Consider the following 20506-nt stretch of genomic DNA (forward strand, 5'->3'; position numbering starts at 1 on the left):
CTAAACATGGAAGCTTCTCAGGGTTTTGCTGTTCCAATGCCTTGGAAGCCTTTTGCCTTCTGAATCTGCTAGCTTGTAGGATCCACCCTTGTGTGCTTCAAAGATGGTGTATGGACCTTCCCATTTTGGGCCAAGCTTTCCTTGATTTTCTTTTTTGCTAGCTTCATTGTTTCTGAGGACTAGGTTCCCTGGCTTGAATCGTTCATTCATGACTTTCTTGTTGTAGTAGGCTTCCATTTGTTGCTTATATTTGGCTTCTTGAATTGCGGCTTGATCTCGAGCTTCCTCTAGGAGTTGTAAATTCAACATGGTCTCTTTTTGGTTTGTTTCGGGATCCATGTTGATAATTCGTTGGGTTACAACTCCTATTTCAGCAGGGATTACAGCCTCGGATCCAAATACCAAGCTATAAGGTGTTTTCTTGTGGCTTGTTTTTTCGGTTGTTCTAATTGCCCATAGAACACTAGGCAATTCTTCGAGCCAGTTGCTTTCATATCTTCCTAATCTTGTCTTGATACCTTCCACTATGCTTAGATTTGCCCTTTCAACCTGGCCATTTGATTGCGGGTAAGCCACTGAGCTGAAGATCTGGTTGATCCTATACTCTTTACACCAAACGCTGAAAGGCTTTTCAGCAAATTGCTTCCCGTTGTCGGTGACAATCACTCCCGGCAATCCATAACGGCAGATGATGTTTTCCCAAACGAAGTCAATGACCTGTTTGCCTGTGATTTTTGCGAGTGGTTTAACCTCGGGCCATTTAGTGAAATAATCTATTGCCACTAGCAAGAATTTTACTCCTCCTTTGCTTGGAGGGAATGGTCCAACAATGTCCATTCCCCACTTATGGAATGGCCATGCCGAGGTTATTGGGACAAGATCATGCTTGGGATTTTTTGGGATTGGTGCATGAATCTGACAAGCATCACATTTCTTCAATTGCTCAGTGGTGTCACGATGCATCGAGGGCCAAAAATATCCAAGGTTCATGAGTTTTGCAACCACCGACCTAGCTCCAAAATGAGCTCCACATACACCTTCATGAATTTCTTTGATCAAATACTTACTTTGCTCGGGACCAACACATCCTAGCAAGGGGGCAAGGTAACCCTTTTTGTAGAGGGTTTCTCCCTGTAACACATATTGCCTTGCTTTGATTTTAACCCTTTCAGCTTCTACTTGATCATTGGGTAGTTCACCATTTTGAAGGAATTTTTTGATGGGAGTCATCCAATTTAGATCTTCCTCGGTGACTACGTCTTGAACCTCCAATTCATCAATCGATGGAGCCTTCAACACTTCTACCAACACCTTTTTGCTGAGGTGGGCAAAGGTGAGAGATGCTAGCTTACTTAAGGCATCAGCCTTTTTGTTTTGGGATCTGGGAATTTGTTTGATACTGCATGTTTGGAAGGTATTCATCAACTCCTTAGATTTTTCCTTATATCTTCTCATATTGGGTTCTTTGGCAACATAGCTATCGTTGACTTGGCTCGAGACTAGTAATGAATCTGTGAACACTTCAAGCTTTTGGACTTTCATCTCTTTGGCCAGCCTTAAACCGGCGATCAGTGCCTCGTATTCAGCCTCGTTAAAACTAGCCCAGCCCCTGACCCTTCAACGCTTGAAGCTCCATCGGTGAAGAGCTTCCAAGCTTCAGGGTTGAAGGGTTCAGCGGTGGTAGTGTTTACTTCGTTAATTATTTGGTTTGGGACTTCCACAATGAAGTCGGCCAAGACTTGGGCTTTGATAGCTTTTCGTGGGACATAGGTGATGTTGTTTTCACCTAGCTCCACCGCCCATTTTGCCAACCTTCCTGAGTTCTCAGGTTTTTCAAGCACATTTTTAATAGGTTGGTCAGTGACCACCTGTATAGGATGTGCTTGGAAAAACCTCTGAAGCCTTCTAGCTGTTTGAACTAGATCTAGGGTAAGCTTTTCAAGGGGAGGATATTTGGTCTCAGCCAATTTTAAAGTTTTGCTGAAGAAATAAACAGGTACCTGAGCCGTGTTTCGTTCGATTGTGAGGACTGCACTTATAGCCTCTTCAGCAACTGATAGATAGACTGAAATTAACTCTCCCGTTTCTGGAGCTGCAATGTCTGGCAAGGAAGCAAGATGTTGTTTCATCTGGTTGAAGGCTTCCTCAGCCTCATCAGTCCACTTGAAATCCTTCTTATCAGCAATTTTTGAGTGTTTTGTAGAAGGGTAGGGACCTTTCAGCCAGCTTGGAGGTGAAACGCTTCAAGGCAGCAAGTTTCCCGTTTAAGCTTTCAACCTCCTTTTTGGTTTTTGGCGGCTTGGCTTCGAGGACAGCTTTTACTTTGTTTGGGTTGGCCCTGATGCTTTGTTTTCCGACAATGTGACCTAGGAATTTTCCTTCTTCGAACCCAAATGAGCATTTTTCAGGGTTGAGTTTCATGTTAACCTTTCTGAGATTCTTGAAAGTTTCTTGGACGTCGTCAAGCATTTGATACTCCGTCTTGCTTTTGATTACCAAGTCATCGACATAGGCTTCCATGTTTTTACCAATTTGGCTTGCAAAAGCTTTGTCCACCAGACGTTGGTAGGTTGCTCCAGCGTTCTTTAGTCCAAAGGGCATCTTCTTATAACAAAAGATTCCTTTATCAGTGTGGAATGCCGTCTTCTCTTCGTCTTCTTCTTTCATGAGTATTTGATGATACCCTTTGTAAGCATCAAAAAAGCATTTGAAAGGGTAACCGGTGAGCGAGTCAACCTTGAGGTTGATTTCCGGTAGTGGATAGCAGTCCTTAGGACAAGCTTTGTTGAGATCTTTGAAGTCTATGCACATTCTCCAAGAGTTGTCTGGTTTCTTGACCATAACTGGGTTTGCAACCCATGATTGGTACTTGACTTCTCGGAGAATGTCAGCTTATATGAGCTTCTCAACCTCCTGACAAGCAGCCAGGCTTCTTTCGGGTGCTAAGCTTCTTTTTTTTTTGGACGACGGGCTTAACATCGGGTGGTATTCTTAACTCATGCTCAGCAATGTTTTGGGGGATTCCTGTCATGTCTTCTGGACACCAAGCGAAGACATCGCTGTAATGTGTCAACAACTTTTCCAGATAAGAGAGAGTTTCCTGTGAAAGGCTTGGATTGACCCTTATTCTTTGTTCAGGGTACTTAGGATATATGATAAGCCTTTGCTTGTCTTCTTCACTTCTGGGACTTTCGCCTTCAACTATGTAGGCCTCTTGAGAGGGTTGAAGGGTTGTTATCCCCCTCTTAGTTGGGAATTTTACCGTGCCATGTCCAACGGACACGGCCATGTAGAAGGCACATTGTCCCGGTCTTCCTATGATCACATCATAGTTTGAAGGTATGTTGATAACCACAAAGGTGAGTGGCTGGACTCTTTCCTTCTGACCTTCGTTCAAACGAACATTCAGTGTCAGTTGCCCTAAAGGCTTGAGGGGGATATCAGCAATACTTTTATGGAGGTTCCGGAGGGTTGAAGCCTTGATCGCTCTTCATTACTTAAACGGTTAAAGAATTTCTCGAACATGATTTCAGTGGTCGCCCCCGTGTCTATGTATGCCCTATATGTTTTCAATGTTCCAATAGTAGCTTCTACAACGAGAGGGCTTGAAAGAGGGCCTTTTTCTGTTGGGGAAAGCAAACACATTGAAGCTCCTAAGCTTCCAACCGCTGTCTTTTATGAGGAACCTTTTCATCAGAGTCCACCATATTGACTTCCTTTCCCTTCCCTTCAGCCATTTTGTCCCGAACCCCTTTTACCAAATGGGCGAGTTCCCCGGACTTAACAGCCTCTTCGATCCTCTTCTTGAGCTGGAAGCAATCATTGGTGTGGTGACCCTTTTCTTCATGGAACTCACAATACTGTGTGGAGTTCTCATTTTTCTTGCTTTTAGGGAGAGGCCTAGGAGGCCTGAAGTTCTGCTTGACTTCTTCTGTTGCAAGGATTTCTTGAGGAGTCTTTGTGAGGGGTGTGAAGCTCATGACTTTTTCCCTGGTTGGAGGGTTCCGGCCTTCAGGCCTTCGATGGTCTGAACCCCTCTGTCGTCTGTCATAGGAGTTATAGTTCTCCCTTTTCTTGACCGGGCTATTACTTCGCCAACTAGACCCTCTTTTCCTTTGTTCTTTAATATCAACGGCCTCCTCTCCCCGAATGTGGGCTTCCGCCCTCTCGAGGGCTTCTTCCAAGGTCTTGGGCAGGGATTTGTTGAAATCTCCTGTGAGATATTTCGAGGTGATAACGTTCATGAAACCGGCTACCCTCATTTTTTCATCTGCCCCTACATAGGTTAGACCTTCCTTCTTTTATCGTTCAATAAACTCGTGAAGACTTTCATTGTCACGTTGTTTTATTTGAAAAATGATTGTCGCATCTTTGACATATCGTCTCTGCTGGGAGAAGTTGGCCAGAAAACCCTTGCTAAGGTCATCGAAGCTTCGAATGCTTCGAGCAGGTAAATCGTTGAACCAGATCCTAGCAGATCCGATGAGGGTTTTTATGAACATTAGACAACATTCAGCATTTGACCACTTCTCAATCCTTGCTGCAGCGGTGAAGATTTGAAGATGGTCCTCTGGGTCCTCAGACCCATCATACGTTCTGATGTGAAACGGCATCTTGATCTTTGTTTGAAAATCATAATCGGCTATTTGCTATGAAAAGCATGAAAGGTTACTTGGCTTATAGGGTTTGGCCAAGTCTTCTTCGACCCTTGTACCCACATTATTATTACCATTGTTGTTCCCCTGAGTGGCTAGCACTTGATTGATGAAGTGTTGCCACGGGAAGCTGGCCATCATCTGGGTCATCATCTAGGACATAGGGTTGAAGCCTTGGAGGCTTCCGGATGCAACTGGGCAGCTAACTCCAAGAGGGGTGCTCATTACCGCACTTCATGCCAATGGAAGCACAGACAGGGCTTGTTCCCACGAATTGGCTGTAGAAGCTGGAAAGCTTGATATCGGGGAATGTAGGAGCTGATCCAAAGTCAGCTCATGGCCCAGAGGAGCACCACTCGTAACTGGCTGAGATGAAAAGAGGGGATGTGTTGTAGGGTTTGCCATGGTAGACAAATATGGAACAGGGTTTGGAGGATTACTGGGGCCAGCCTCATTCTTGGTTGTAAAAGGTGGAAGGGGAGGTCCCGCGGACAGCATTAGTTCAGGCTCATCATAGTCTAGACGAATCCTTATTCCCTTATCCTTCTCTTTGTTCACGTACTGGTTGAGAAGAGACCTCAACTCAAGAAAATTGTTGGCAACTCCCTCGGGGGTAAGTTCAATACGTGTTGGGGTGTCGGTGACGCCAACATTAGGGGAAGGAACTCCGGATCTAGAAGGAGTTGGAGTGTTAAAGGTAAGAAACTCGGGTGTGCTCCCCGGAGTTGAGAAAGAGGTTGGAATAGCCACATGAACTTGGCTGCTACCCGGAGTTGAAGTGTTTGGTACCTGATTCACTTCACCCGGGGATCCACTTTCAGACATGGCGATTTCAAGAGAGAAGAGCTACACTACTAGGTCTTTTTGAGGAGAAATAGCGGCCCAGCCCCACGGTGGGCGCCAACTTGTTGGAGCAACAAATAATAGACCAAATGTAGTAGCGAGGGTGGTTAGGCAGAAGGGTTAAAGGGTTTAACCTTGCCTAACGCAGGTCGTGGGGTCCCCCCACGTTTGCAAGACGTGGAAGGAGGTTCACTAGTTTGTTTTTATTGTTTGAAGATCCAATTGTGAAGTGTTGTTCAGAAAAGGATGAAGAAACAAAAGGAATAAGCGTGAGTTGGATGTGAATGAGAACCACTTGCGTGAAGCAAGTGTACGATGTGGAGGACCAGAGTTTAAGAAAACAAGTCTGATCCAGAATGTGTTAACTCAGTAAATGAAGTGTCAATTATATAGGAGAAGACATCTCCCAAAGAGGCATTCATTTGACTAGTGACCTAGCTTGCAGCGATGGGCTTACCCTTTCGGGGTTGAAGCCTTTTGACCCCTGGATAATAGCATGTGCTCTGTGGACATGCGTTGCTTTTGCGGCTGTGGTTGGTGAAACTGTCTGGGGATGTGACTTATTTACTGTTCCCGTATTGCTTTACTTTATCTTTTCAGCTTTTCCAACCATTGAACCTTTTAACCTTTTGGGCGTTTACATATTTAGTTATTTTATTTAGTCTTGGGTTACCCCCGTCATGACGTACAGTTTTGGCAAAAGCTACATGTTCACGCAAAAGTGTACGTGCAAGAGACAATCACATGAAAAATATAGGCGAACGTTGAGATGTGAGAGTTTACAATCATGAGATAGTTTTAAGTGAAAGTTAACATTTTCTTATGTTGGATTATTTGTACTTGATTTTTGTGATAGATTTTTTGTTTTGAGTTTTTGTATTGTTTTTCTGTGTTGGGTTTATTGTGTTTTATTTTGAGAAAATAAAATGGTAAGATTTTTCATTTTAAGACCAAATTACCCTTTAATACTAGTTACGAGGGGTGACACATACATTGTTGAAATATCAAGAGTTAAAATGATCTTCACTGTGAGGTCTCTAGGCTTAAGCCTTTCCTAAGGTTTACATATTTTGTAGAGTAAAACATCGATAAATGAATTATTTTTTATACTAGAAAATTATTTATTGGATCAGATTACTCAACTATTGAATAATACAATGATAAAAGTGTCCGGATAGTCCCTGTTGTTTGCTATGTTTTCATTTATAGTCCCTACACTTCTAAAATTACATATATAGTCCTCAACTTTTGCATTTTCATTCTCGGATAGTCCTTGACATGGATGGGGATTAGTTTTTGGTATTAAGTGGGTGGGGGTGAGGAGTTAGGTTTTTTAGGTTTTTGGTGGTGTAGTGGGTTTATTTTGTTGTGTTCACATTGGTTCTCGCGGTTCTCGCAATAAAGGTGGTTCTCGCATAAACTTTACCCTAAATATATATATATATATATGTATATGTATATATATATGTATATATATATGTATATATATATATATGTATATATATAGGGGACCGCTAAAATGAAAACCACCTCCAGTTGTAAGAACCGCGATAACCACTTTCTAGCCTTTAGATCAAGAAGATGGATGGATGAGATTTAAAGTAACTAAAATTAATATAAAATAGATTTTGTCTTATTATTTCTTTAATATTTTAATTCAAAAGGGTAGTATAGTAAAATTACTCTATTTTGTCTTTTTGTCTTTATTATTTTTTATTACTTTTTTGTTTTATTATATTACTTTTTATTTTTTTAAAAGATATTTTTTATGAAAAGCATTTTTAAATTCAAATTTTTTGAACAAGACAAAAACTTTTACGCGCCGGTTTTTGCACACCGGGTTTTTAAAGCGTCGTTTTTTTAACGCGCCGTTTTTCTCATTCGGCGTTTTTTTAACGCGCTATTTTTTATGCGTTTTTTAACGCGCCGATTTTTTCACATTTTTTAACACGCCGTTTTTTACACGTTTTTTACGCGACGTTTTTTAACGCGACGTTTTTTAACGCGACGTTTTTTAACGCGCCGTTTTTTACACGTTTTTTACGCGCAATATTTTCAAGCGTCGTTTTTTTTAACGCGCCGTTTTTTTAAGCGTCGTTTTTTAACGCGCCGTTTTTACGCCGGGCTTTTTCACGCGTCGTTTTTTTTACGCGCCGTTTTTTACGCGATTTTTTTACGTTTTGCAATTTACATAAAAAAAAAGTTTTATTTTTTACATTAAAAAGTTTACATTTTACAATAAAAAGTTTACGTTTTGCTTTTAAAAATTTACGTTTTACGTTTAAAACTTTGCGTTTTACGTTAAAATTTTTACGTTTTACGTTAAACAGTTAACGTTTTACGTTTTACGTAAAACTTTTACGTTTTACGTTAAAATTTTTACGTTTTACGTTTTTACGGAAAACGGACAGAGTTTCCTCTGTTTTTGGAATAAGCCGACAACTCAAGTTCCCGTTGTCTTTTCAAAACTCAACAATTTTCAACAATATAAACACAATATATAAAATTTCTATCAAAATGCCAAACATAACAAGTCACTAAAGTATCGGTTCGAGCTCGGTGCGCGTTAACTAAATAAAACTCAACAAATTTTACCGAATCTTTGTTTCGTTTTGTCGAACCGCGTTGACAGACTTTGACTTCCGTTTTGACCTGGAGTTGACCATAGTTGACCAGAACTCGAACTTGTTGCACCGAGTGCTCGCTGAGTCGACTCGAACAGAAGCTGAGTTGATCAAGTCTGCTGTACTCAGAAATAACCAAACTGAACATGAAAATCGACCCGAACCGACTGTGCCGCGAACTTGAATTTGAACTTAAAGGAGTAAACTGAGCCAAAACAGATTCCCGCCGCCCAAACCGAGAATCCCACCAGCCCTTGAGTAACCTGACTGAACCGAACAACCTGACCTTGAGTCACCTCGAACCAAACCAAATCCAAAATCTGAAACCGAAACTAGAACCAAACCGCCGTCGTTGGGAGGATTACTCACACTGGCACTGTAAAAAACAAAAAACGTAAATCCTTAAAACCAAGCACCACCACTCGTGCAGAGCCGAACCCGAACCAAACCCGAACCTAACCCGAACCAAACCATCACTCGTGCAAAGCCGAACCCGAACCAAGCACCACCACTGGTGAACTAATACTTGAATCTGAGTCTGACCGAATCGAAACAAAGACGACTGAATCGAAACTGACCTGAAGTAAAATCGAACTTAGACGAGACTGAACCGGCGACCTGAAACCCGAACCTGAGCCATCGGCACCACCGGCATCACCATCGACACCATCTTCATCGTCGGGCCAGAACACCGCCGTCGCCGCCTCCGCCGCCGACGGATTCGTCGTTGGAACCTTTTTGAAGCTTCGTGTCCCCTGCCGCCGCTGCTTGCCCTGCCGCCGTGCGTCCGATTTAGGCGGGCGTCATTTCGGCGTTTCTGGCCGCCATGCGTCCCCTGCCGCCGCTGCTTGCGGCTCCCGTGGTTGCCGGAAAACGGCTTTGCCGTTGGTACAAGTTGCTGAGGTTGATTCTTGTAGATTTAAACAAAATAAAGGAACAATAATATGTGGGAAAAGGGGGGTTTCGCTGGTCATCATCGAGTGGAGGTTTTTTTGAACAAAGATGAGAAAGGGTGGTTGGTTTGAGTTCTGATTTGAGTTTCTCAAGACTCAATGTGCAGATGATTTTTGTAGAAAAATGAGAGATGCTTGTAAATGAGAGATGAAAAGAGGAGAGAGGAGAGAGGCATATAAAGAGTAAGTGGTTTAAATGAAGAGAGAGAGAAGATTTGACATTTGGGGTAAATGACCAACATACCCTTTATGTTGGCATAATCTGATTGGTTAAGAGTGGTTCTCGCGGTTCTTACAACTGGATGTGGTTTTCATTTTAGCGGCTCCCTATATATATATATATATATATATATATATATATATATATATATATATATATATATATATAGGATTAGGTTCAAACGTGAACAAAATCCCAAGAGTGAACTATGTGAACTGATCTGGGCCCTTGATTTTTATGATCTTTTGAGATTAAAGTGAGTGGCATGATGGTAATTATTTGGTTAATTTTTTTCATTTAATTAAATACAAAAAGGGTATATGTGTAATTTCAATCTTAAATTGATTGCATAAATCTTTCGCAAATCAAGTAATCAATTATCTTCTTAAATTGATTGCATAAATCTCTCACAAATCAAATCAAGGAAATATGTAACTTAATTCAATTATTAAAATAATTATTTGTTTAAATGAGATGTACACATATGTATTCTAATTTTTCCCTCTTTTTAATGCGATGTACACATGTGTATATCGTCTGTTTTTGTGATATCTCAGAATTTTTTTTTATTGAATGTTGATATACACCTGTGAATTACTGTACACATATGTACGATGCTGAGTACACATGTGTACTGTTCTATTTATATCCGAGTACACATGTGTATACCGTTGAAATATGAAGGTTACGTGGATCTTAAAAATCAAAATTTGAATTCTGGTGATGAAATCTTAAATAAAAATTAAAATTGAAATCTGGTGATTTGTTGTTTGTTTTGATAATTATCTTATTAATAAATAAACATTATGTAGATAATGAATTTAAATTAGGAAAGATGTAACTTAATTCAATTATTAAAATAATGATTTAAATCTGATTTTTTTATATAATTACAATCCTACCCTTAACTAAAAAGGAAATCAAGGGTCCATATCTGTTCACGCAGTTCACTCTTGGGAAGTTGTTCACGCTGGAACCCTACCCTATATATATATATATATATAGGACCAACTAACTATAAAAATAAAAATAAAAAACACTTTTATCTACTCTCTCACTCTCCTTCTAAACACATCTCTCTTCACTCTCAGTCGTTTAGAAAATCACCTCCACCTCCGGCATCACCACTCTGGCGCTAACACCGTCACCACTGCCACAACTACCACCACAGCTGCCATCACCACCACTACACAACCACCACCGCCGCCATCATCACCACTGCAACAAAACAAAATAAAAACTTTTATGTCCTACACAAAGTTGCATGATTTCTATACCTGATGACAAACTTTAAGATTATAATTCATTGAATCATCAAAATGCATCAATCAATTTGGGGGAAAAATGAACACATTTTCATTTGGAGGTTCAAACACACAGTGGATTTGAATATCGTATGGAAAATTAGCCTTTGTTTGTTTAATATTTTCATTATTGTTGAATGAGATAACAAAAATTGGGGAGATAATAGTCTCAGTAGAGAGTTTGGAAGCAAGAATGAGTTTACCACTGTTACGAGAAGGGGGAATGATTGCGGCAACAGGAATCTTGTTGATATCGATTGGAAGAGCTAGGTTAAGAGCGTGGTGTGGTAGCAGAGGACCTTCATATTCCAGAGCGAACGAGTAAGGTGGTCCGGTACCGTCGGAAACTGTAACACCCCAAAAACGGGTTTATAATTACATTAAAGTAACCGAAAATAAATGGGTAAAATACCGTAAGTGGTAAAAATAAACCCGGTAAATATTAGGATTTGAATATTTAAGCCTAATATTAAATAAAAAAGTGAATAAGGGCCTTGGAGGAAATAAAGCTTATAAAAGGCCCGAGGTAATGGGGTGTGACACCCCGAAAACATAAATTTTTATAATAAAAAAATTAATGTTGGTAATAAACAAAATAAACTAACTAGGTATAAATAACCTAGTTAGTTACAAGTCTTGTAGTGATAAAGAAATTGATTAAAACACCATAAATGCAACTTGGTAAAGTATAGGGACCAAAGGTGACAAACTTGAAACAAGTTTGTACTAAATAAAACACTCAACACCAAAACACACACTTTAAGTGTGTGTTCTGGTCGATACAATCGCAAGAGCCAAGGGGCTCTCCTACTTAAACCCTAACAAGCACAAAATCAACAAATTGGAAGGGCAAATCCAGCCCAAATCGAAATCCAATCATAGATTAGTGATCACCGCAGTAAAGGGATCATAAGGTATGTAAAATTTCGCTGTTGATTTCATCTTGAATTTTAGATGAACACATGAGAATCGAAATTAGAGATTACATGATCATTGCTTGGATGAAATTGGAATAAAATCATGTCTAGGGTTAAACCGTAGTCATTATCTTGCTGAATTAATGATTAAACTATGAAATTCATGATCATCCACCATGTGTATGTAGTGGGTTTTGTAGAAAAATGATGAACAATCATGATTAGTAAACTAGTGTTATTTGAACTCTATGAAGTTAATTTTGATATTGAACTATAAATTAGATGATTGACTAGTAAAAAGTGTTAAAATCTTGGCTAAATAAGTAGTCATGAACTTGATTGTTGATTTAGTGAAATTATGCCCTTTAGGTGTTTGTTGAAATGCCTAAGAGAAAGCTAGATATGGTGATTTCGAATGAAACGCATATTTAAATGATAAGATGAATTAGGCGTTATAAGACATGAATGGAGTTTTAAACGAGGTGTTGATTGAACTCTATAGGCAAAGGAGTCGAGTCTTCAAGCGGACAAGCGCTCGAAAGGAAAGCTTTGAAGGTACGCGACTTGTCGTCTCGTTACATTTATGTAGACAAGTCTAGTTGTAGATATGTTCAATGTTGTTATAGCGAAAATAGTTGCGTTTGGTGAGTCTAAGAAGTGACGAGATTCACTCGACAAACCAAACGGGTCAAAAGAAATAGTTGGAACATGTATGATGTTGAAATAGTGAAATTGTAATCGTTTGGTAAGTCTAAGAAGTGATGGAATACCCTATATTGATCTTGAAAGAAATCATTCTGTCTTCACTCGACAAACCAAACGGGTCAAAAAAATAGTTGGTTAGATATGTTATTGATAATATTGTTTATTAGTCATAATGGGAATATAAGTAAAGTGATGAAACTCACTAGATAAAGAAAGAGTTAAAATAATGGTCGAAATGGTAGTGTTCGAAGTGACTCGAACGTCACTTGTTAAAATTGAATTATAAAAGCGTAAACCATGGATTGGAAGGGATACGCTAAGGTTGACAAGCCCGGGAATGGGTAATTATGGTTAGAAAGCAATGTTGATAAATTATGAAGGTATGTAACATGTCTCGTTACATTATGTATATTTGATATTTTAAACATTTAAAGTTGTATTCTAGAATAAGGATTTGCATTAGTTGAAGTGACGATGATCACTACATGATTGAACGATTCGAAACTAGAATAGATATGTTTGGTTGATGTTGAAGTGGTGGATCCCATTATTCAGCCAAACGGGTCAAATAATTGCGTGTTATTTGATATTATGAAAATGTTAAAAGATCCCTTGGCATTTGAAAATTGTAAGGGCGTTAACCATGGAATTGGTAATGATACGGCAGTGATTGTAAGCCCCGGAAGGTGGGTAGATACGCCTTGTGATCATAAACATTGCTAGTGTCTGAATTAGTGCAAAACTATACGGGTCAAATAAATACATTAGGCATTTATAAACTTCGAGCCCATACACTCAATTTTTTATATGAAAATCATAATAGATGCGTTGGTAATTTAATTACGGGTGCGTAGGAAAAAGAATCACGTAAAACGGATATGTAGAGTGAGAGTTATGAAGTTTCAAAGTTTGAATTTTGGCTTAAGGTTGAGCTGGGCATATAGGATCGTGTACGGACCCAAAACGAGTCGTTTAGAGGAGTTAAAACTGACTTAGAAACAACTTGTTCTTCACTTTAAGCACTTTTTAGATTGATATAACACTTATTACACACAAGAATCAAACCGGCAGCACCTCGGTATGATTTTCAGGAACTGTTACAAATGATTTCGCTCGAGCCCTATATATAGCCCTCATGATTTCACTTGAAACATACAGAAACCAGTTCAAGCGGAATCTGATATGTTGATTTTGCTTGAAACACATTCAAGTGGAATCACTTAGTTTAAGCGAAATCACATTCTTTTCAACCTAAAACATCTTATTTTCTCGTACAACGTGCCCTAATCTAAACTATCTAGTGCAAGACTCGATACAAGACGAAGTCGACCGATGCATGCACTAACAGGGCAAGTGCAGCAGCAAATAAAGGAACCTTCTGTCAAAAATAGGGCGTGGCGTAGCGCGACGCACCATAGCGTAGCGCGATGCCCCTAAATTCCGAAAATTATTTGAATTTTGTTGTTTTGACTCATGAAACTTGTTTTAATATGTAATTAACTTATCAAAACTTACTTTCATGTTGGTTTTGAATTTAGGTGATCGAATTAAGCACACGGATGAAGATCAAGCAAGTTCCAGGAACCGAACACACATCTTTTGAAGCTTCCGCTATGATTTATTTTTTTTCAGTTTATATGAATCCTGTGAATACTTAATACTTCGTTTGAATGTTTTATATGTCACACCCCAACCGATGGCGGAATCATCGGGGCGCGGCACTAGGCGAATCAGATTGCTCAAGAGAATCCATAACAACTATATTACGATAATATTCATTACATTTGTTATCCCATACTAACAAACAATATAATCACATAAGTCATCACAGATTTCTTGTCCTCTCGAACAATTCAAATCCGACAACCTAGATTTTAGGTGAGTTTCTAGACTTCCTAGCTTGATTTGATGTAGACTTCAACTAAACCTGCAACATACGTTAAAATAATGTCAATACAAAAGTATTGGCGAGTATACAGGTTTGATGTGTAACAGTATATTAGATTAAAAGTGTTGCGAATTTCCACACGCATAAACGTAATACACGGCATATATACTCACAAAACTGATACTACCAGCTAAGTCCTCGATGCTCGATTCTTCGGTGGCATAACTAGACCCCGTCGGGCGCAATAGTACTATACTAGTCGTGGTGGGACGTGACGAGTATAAGTCCTAGCATACATGCAACAAGCATCACGTATATCTACGCAAGCAGTTATTCGCAAGTGATAAATTGACTAATTGAATCATTCTTTGATAAGTTCGATTTATAAGGAACGTATGTTACACCCAAAATTCGTTAAAAAGGGGTTAAGTATACTCACAGTGCGTATTTGGCAAGTAACCACAACTTGATTTGGATCGGTTGAGTGTGCGTCTGAGTTATCCTGGTTTACAGATTGTTAAGCGATGAATAACGCGTTAAATAGTGGCGGGAGAACCAAAATTGGTTCGGACATTGATGCTTGGGCTCGTTCGGTCGGCTGGATATGTGGGTCGATCGATTACCATGCTGTCCGATCGGTTGGCATGCTGGCCGATCGGTTAGCATGTTGTCTGATCGGTTAACGTGTGGTTCGTTCGGTTAACACATTGTCCGATCGGACGGTTGAACCTTGGTTGCTGTTCGATCGGACAGTAGTCGGATCGAACGTCAATTCGTTCCATCGTCCTGGTTATGTCATACTTAATGGGTTTTGAAAAGATTTCAATTGATCAGACTGACGTGGCGTGTCATCGTGCTAAACCACTGAAGTCCCATCAAATCCGACCCGTTCTAATGGCCGGGAACCACCCCTTTCCATCAGATCTGGCCGTTCTTGATGGTTTCACTCATGTTATCCCGGATACACACACACCATGGCTAAGTTACGTAGATCTAGGTGAGATTAATTATAAAACGAGTGAAGTCACTTAGATTCGAGTTGTTTAGGGTAAAAATGAGGCCATTCTTCGAAGTTCATGTGAACTCATGATGACATCATCCTTGAAACATCTCAAATCCATAGAAATCACATAACTTCTTGTTTAGAAAACATAGGTTAGACGAGATTTATGTAAAAACGTATGGAAGCCACTCGGATCCGGGTCGTTCTTCATGGGATGACATCACTCTTGAAGTTCATAAGAACTCCATGGTGACATCACCCTAGAATGCCCAAAATCCAGAGATTTCATGGTTACAAGTTGAGATTCGAAAGATAGGAAGGTGGAGGAATGCATATAGATCAAGGAAGTACAAGATTTGGGTTGAAAACTTACAAGAATCGCGAGAAATCGAGAGATAAAGGGGTTGGAACGTCTGGTCGAGCAGCAACAGTGACACAAGTGTGTTGGAGGTGAATAAGGGGTATTTATAGGCAAGGAAGAAGGTAAAGGAGGGCAAGTTGGCCTGGATCGGACGGCCCGTTCGATCGGCTGGCCCAGCCGTTCGGCTGGCCTGTCCGATCGGCTGGCCCGTCCGATCGGTTGGCCCAGCCGTTCGGCTGGCCCATCCGTACAGAGGCCTTTCGATCCTCGTTTTTGGTGCGTTGCGATAGTTTAGGCCACATTTTCATATATTTATATTATTATTTATTTATTTATTATAATTAATCACAAAAGGGTCGTATACGTATATATATATTCAACATTCGGTGCGATGATCGAGTCACGCGTGCCTTCGAGTGCGTTCTTCGATGTGATGAGCGACAAGGATTATCGGGGCACTACTTGCTCGTATTGCCATCATCGTCACGATGGCTGGAGGCATGGTACTCACCCGACAATCCCTGTTAGCGTTGATTGTTTACGTTTTGACACCTCACGGCTATCGAGGAGGACAGAATAGGTCCTCACTCAACACCAACGTGAGTGTTATTATTTACGAAAAATTGCTTGTAATAGCGATAGAATATGCGTAATTATTCGATTATACTTCGATTTAGCGATGTATCCGATATAGTTATATTATGATCCGAATCTCTGGTGCTAGACGTAACGAGTGTAACGAAGAGTAACAACGCACGAAGGTGCGGGTTGTTACAGTCTCCCCTGCTTTAGGAAATTTCGTCCCGAAATTAATCCACCAGTAGGGTCATAAGAGTTGAGGCGAATGCGAGTAGCGATTAAAAGCGTCTTGATAAGCGGGCGATCGATTAAGATTCGATGAGCGAGAGCGGTGAGAAGATACGATTAGACCAACCCAAGCGATAACACACACAAAAGTGACTCCATAGCGTTTTGAATTTACAGATAGTCGGTTAATCTTCGAAGACGCTTTTAAGAAAATCTCCCCACGGCGCGGCGTTAACTGCTTCGATGTCCACACCGGCGCTATGGGAAGGGTTTTTGTTAATTTAGTAAAAGACTTATACATTTTAAAGGATTTAGTGGTAAAATTAGTTTTAAGAAAAACTCTCCTACAACGTAGGTTCGAGCTGAAACTCGATTGTCGAACCATCGTTTTCGGGAAGATTTCTTTTTGTTGTTGCAAAAGTTTTAAGGAAAACTGGACTTATGAAACTTCCATTGGGCACGGAGCTAACCTGATTCGATGTTTTCTCCATGTTGTAAGGAAATTTCACTTGTCCCACGGTTTTAATAAAAATTTTATAAAAATTGGTTTTCTTTAACAGTACGGAAAAATAATTTACATCAAGCCCCACGTGGCTCTTTCCCACGAAAGTTTGTTAATATGATTAAAACACTTATATATAGGAAGTACCAGCGGCGTATCCACCATGTTTTGCCCATATTACCTCTGTTTCGTGAAGCGGTGTCACGCGCGCCGATAAGACACAGATAGAATTTTTGTTCCGTCGGTCCAAGCGATAGGATGCTAGACCGACTCGTAAATAGAAGCGAATTGGATGCAGACAAAGCGTTGATAGTGAGTGCGAGTAGTTCGATGACACGAAACATCGATACGACGATCGTTAAACGATGGTGAATGACGTGATTTCGATTGCGAATAATGCGATTTCGATTTGATTCCACATAAAACCCACATGGCATATTTCCACGAGAGTTGCTAATACGGCAAACGCCACGTTTCCCGTATTAGTTTCGTCTCGTGAAGCGATGTCATGTACCCTAATACCACACAACTGAAATGACTCCAAAGCGATGAGCGATGATAAGAATGACGATAAGCAGTTTGACCCTAACAAATGATAAGCGACAACTGTTGCGTTGCGAGCGATATGCGATTCGATTGAGTTGAATACACCACAACCATTAACTAATATTAGCCCGCATGGCCCTTTTCCACGAAAGTTTGCTAATATGGTTAAAACATCACCATGTTTCAGCCCTATTAGTTTTGTCTCGTGAAGCGAGGTCGTGCGTGCTAACATAACACAGAAAGCACGTTCATCGATAAGTGATAGTGACATGCGATAAGGGTATCGGGGTGATGAGATAGGCGCGAAATGCGTTAAAGTGAAGAGCGGCGAGTGATTTTCGATACTCGTCTAGCGATTCACGATAAGCGATCCACACCAACCGGTAGAGGTTCACACAATGGTTGATAACCGGCGTTAGAGATTGCGAGATAAACACAAGATGCGATTGCGATTTCGAGCGACATTTCGAGTGATTTTGGTTGCGAGATAGATCTAGCAAAACTGCGATTGAGTTGCGTTATAGACTTACGACCAGTCTTGCGTTGCTCCAATTGCTCTTCGGGGTGAACTTACCCAAGTCCATCGATGTGGCAATTGCGTCGCGTACGCAGACTTACGAAAAGTCTCGCAGCGATGCGACTTAGTTTTGTTACGCCTTGCGATCGATTTGTATTGTGTCAAAATAATCATATTACTATAATAGGTCTAATAACGTCCAACTCAACATGGCACTTTCTTCACGAAGCTTCGGTAGTATGGTAAAGCACACCTTGCGTTACCCCTACTACTTATGTCCCGTGGTTTGGTGTCATGCTTTGTTGACACGGCCAAGACGCTTATATATAGGAAGTACCAACGGCGTATCCACCACACTTGACCATGCTTTTAAACGTTATGGCACCGTTAGAATTTTACTACGATCCCCGTGCACAGACCAAAATAATCCCGTGTGCACCCGCGATTAGTTGTTCCTTGCACGTCTATCGTACTTCGTTCTAAGAGTGTTGTAAGGGTAAAATACATTGTATAGTACATAGTGCTAGCGTTTAGATGGTGCGTGAGTATAAGAGAAATAGAATCCACAGGCAACGATAGATGAAATAAGTTCCACACATAAAAGAAAATGGCGGCGATAAGTTGTATTATTACAACAACATTAGAAACAAAATAACGTTGTTGAGGAGTACTTCTGCGGAAACTGCAGTTGTTGCTGAAATTCCTCAAAGCTGCGGTCCTGCGCGGCAGTGCTGTGTATGATGACCATACCATTTGCAATTGGTGCAATAGCGACAATTTGCTTCTGGCGGGTGATGATACGTGCACGTGAAACACAGGGGATGAGGCCCATTGTAAGCACGTTTCAGTTGAACTGGGACAGCTCGGAGGGGTTCTGGTTGTGACAGTCCAGTTGTCGAAGAGTCTGGGCTCACGGTCTTTCGTTTGCGGCTCGGTTGTGCTTCCTGAGATGATGCAGTGTCGTTGTCGGATTCGCCTGATGATTTGACGAAGACATTGTTGGAGCAATCCTTAGAAGAACCTTCAGAGGAGTTGTCAGATGAACCATCGACCGATTCGCCAGAGGAACCGTCGGAAGAGTTGATGATGATTGCTTGATGAGCTTGTTTGACAGGCTTCTTGGAGAAGAACCCGTCCAAGACTCTTTTGCTGTTGATCTCTGCGGCTAAGCGGTAGGTCCCTTCGATGGTAGCAGGTCTTGCAGCTTCGACAAAATCACCCACACACTCAGGCAAGCCGCGGATGTACTTTGGAATGGCTTTCTCTGAAGTGTTAACTTAACTTGGGTAGATTGTGCTAAGTTGCTTGAACCTTGCGGTATAGCCAACATTGTCACCTTCGGTTTGCTTGATTTCCCAAAATTCATTTTCTAGCTTCTGGACTTCGTGAGGAGGACATATTCTTTCTTCATGAGTATCTTCAGCTCGTCCCAAGAGAGGGCATAAGCTGCGGAGATCCCACGCTTGTTGCGTTCGGCGGTCCACCAGTCGAGTGCTCGGGATTGAAATACTCCGGTAGCACACGTGGTACGGAAACTATCGGGACACCCACTTTGACGAAGGGTAACTTCGATAGAGTCGAACCACTGGAGTAGTTGGGTCACACCTCCTTCACCTGTGAATTCCATCGGGTCACAGGCCTTGAAGTGTTTGTAGAGGAAAGTAGATTGTGGCGCTTCCATCTTAGAGTCCTTCGCGGCTCGAGAGTTGCTGAGAGAGTGCACTTGAGCGACAATTTGAGGGATGAGCTTGACCACTTCCTTGGTCACAAGCGAGGCAATCCTCCTATCGGCGCTTCGTTTGGCTCTTCTCCTAGCTGTTCGTCTCGAGGCAGAGTTGTTGGAAGGCATCTAGACAGATAGATTTGGAATGAGATTCGATCATAACGATTTTGAGTTTACGATGCGATGGAGCGCGATCGAAACTTGTAACGTGTAATATAATTAGACTTCACATAGGAGCCACATAGGAGACACGAAACTTCCTAGATTCTCACAAAATGTTTTGTTTGTACTTAGATATAGATAGTTGTAGTTTATACTTACACACATATATTATGGTTTAGTATGCGCGAGGACGCGTTGAGAGAGAGAATGAGAGAGAAAGCGAGCAATTAGACATTAGTTTTGTTGCGAACATTCGGTCTTTGTTTTGGATTGCGATGGCTATGCGAGTTGTGCGTTTTGTAAAACAGAGAGCGAAAATTGATAATCGTAATTAAACACATAAAACGTAACTAAGTTCATCGAATCGTAAAATCCGACGAGTCGTAGGCTTGATAAAGTACTCGGAGTGCCTCGGGTGTTTAGGCGTCGGCTATCCAAGGTAACCCAATCATACCCAACAAGTTCGTGCACGCGCGTTGACTTTGGAGACTCATGCTTCCACTGGGATGCAGTTCATGGCATTTGTCCTCTTAGTCATCGCGTCGCTCGAGTCATTGTGGTGGTCGAGTCCTTGGTGAGAGCTTTTGAAAACTATTTTAGAGAGTGGAACGGTTCATTAAGGTACGGGTTTCACCCCTTACTTAACAGTTTCGTTCCCAATTGTGGTTGCGCTAATCGAATGAATCCGAGAGCTCCACTAGAATTTCGAAATGGAGGCTTTCGTCGAGGTATGGATGTCACTCCTAACTCAACGGAAGATTCTCGTGCTAGAAAAA

The sequence above is a fragment of the Helianthus annuus genome, chromosome 16 (assembly GCF_002127325.2).
Source record: "Helianthus annuus cultivar XRQ/B chromosome 16, HanXRQr2.0-SUNRISE, whole genome shotgun sequence".
Classification (NCBI taxonomy): Eukaryota; Viridiplantae; Streptophyta; class Magnoliopsida; order Asterales; family Asteraceae; genus Helianthus; species Helianthus annuus.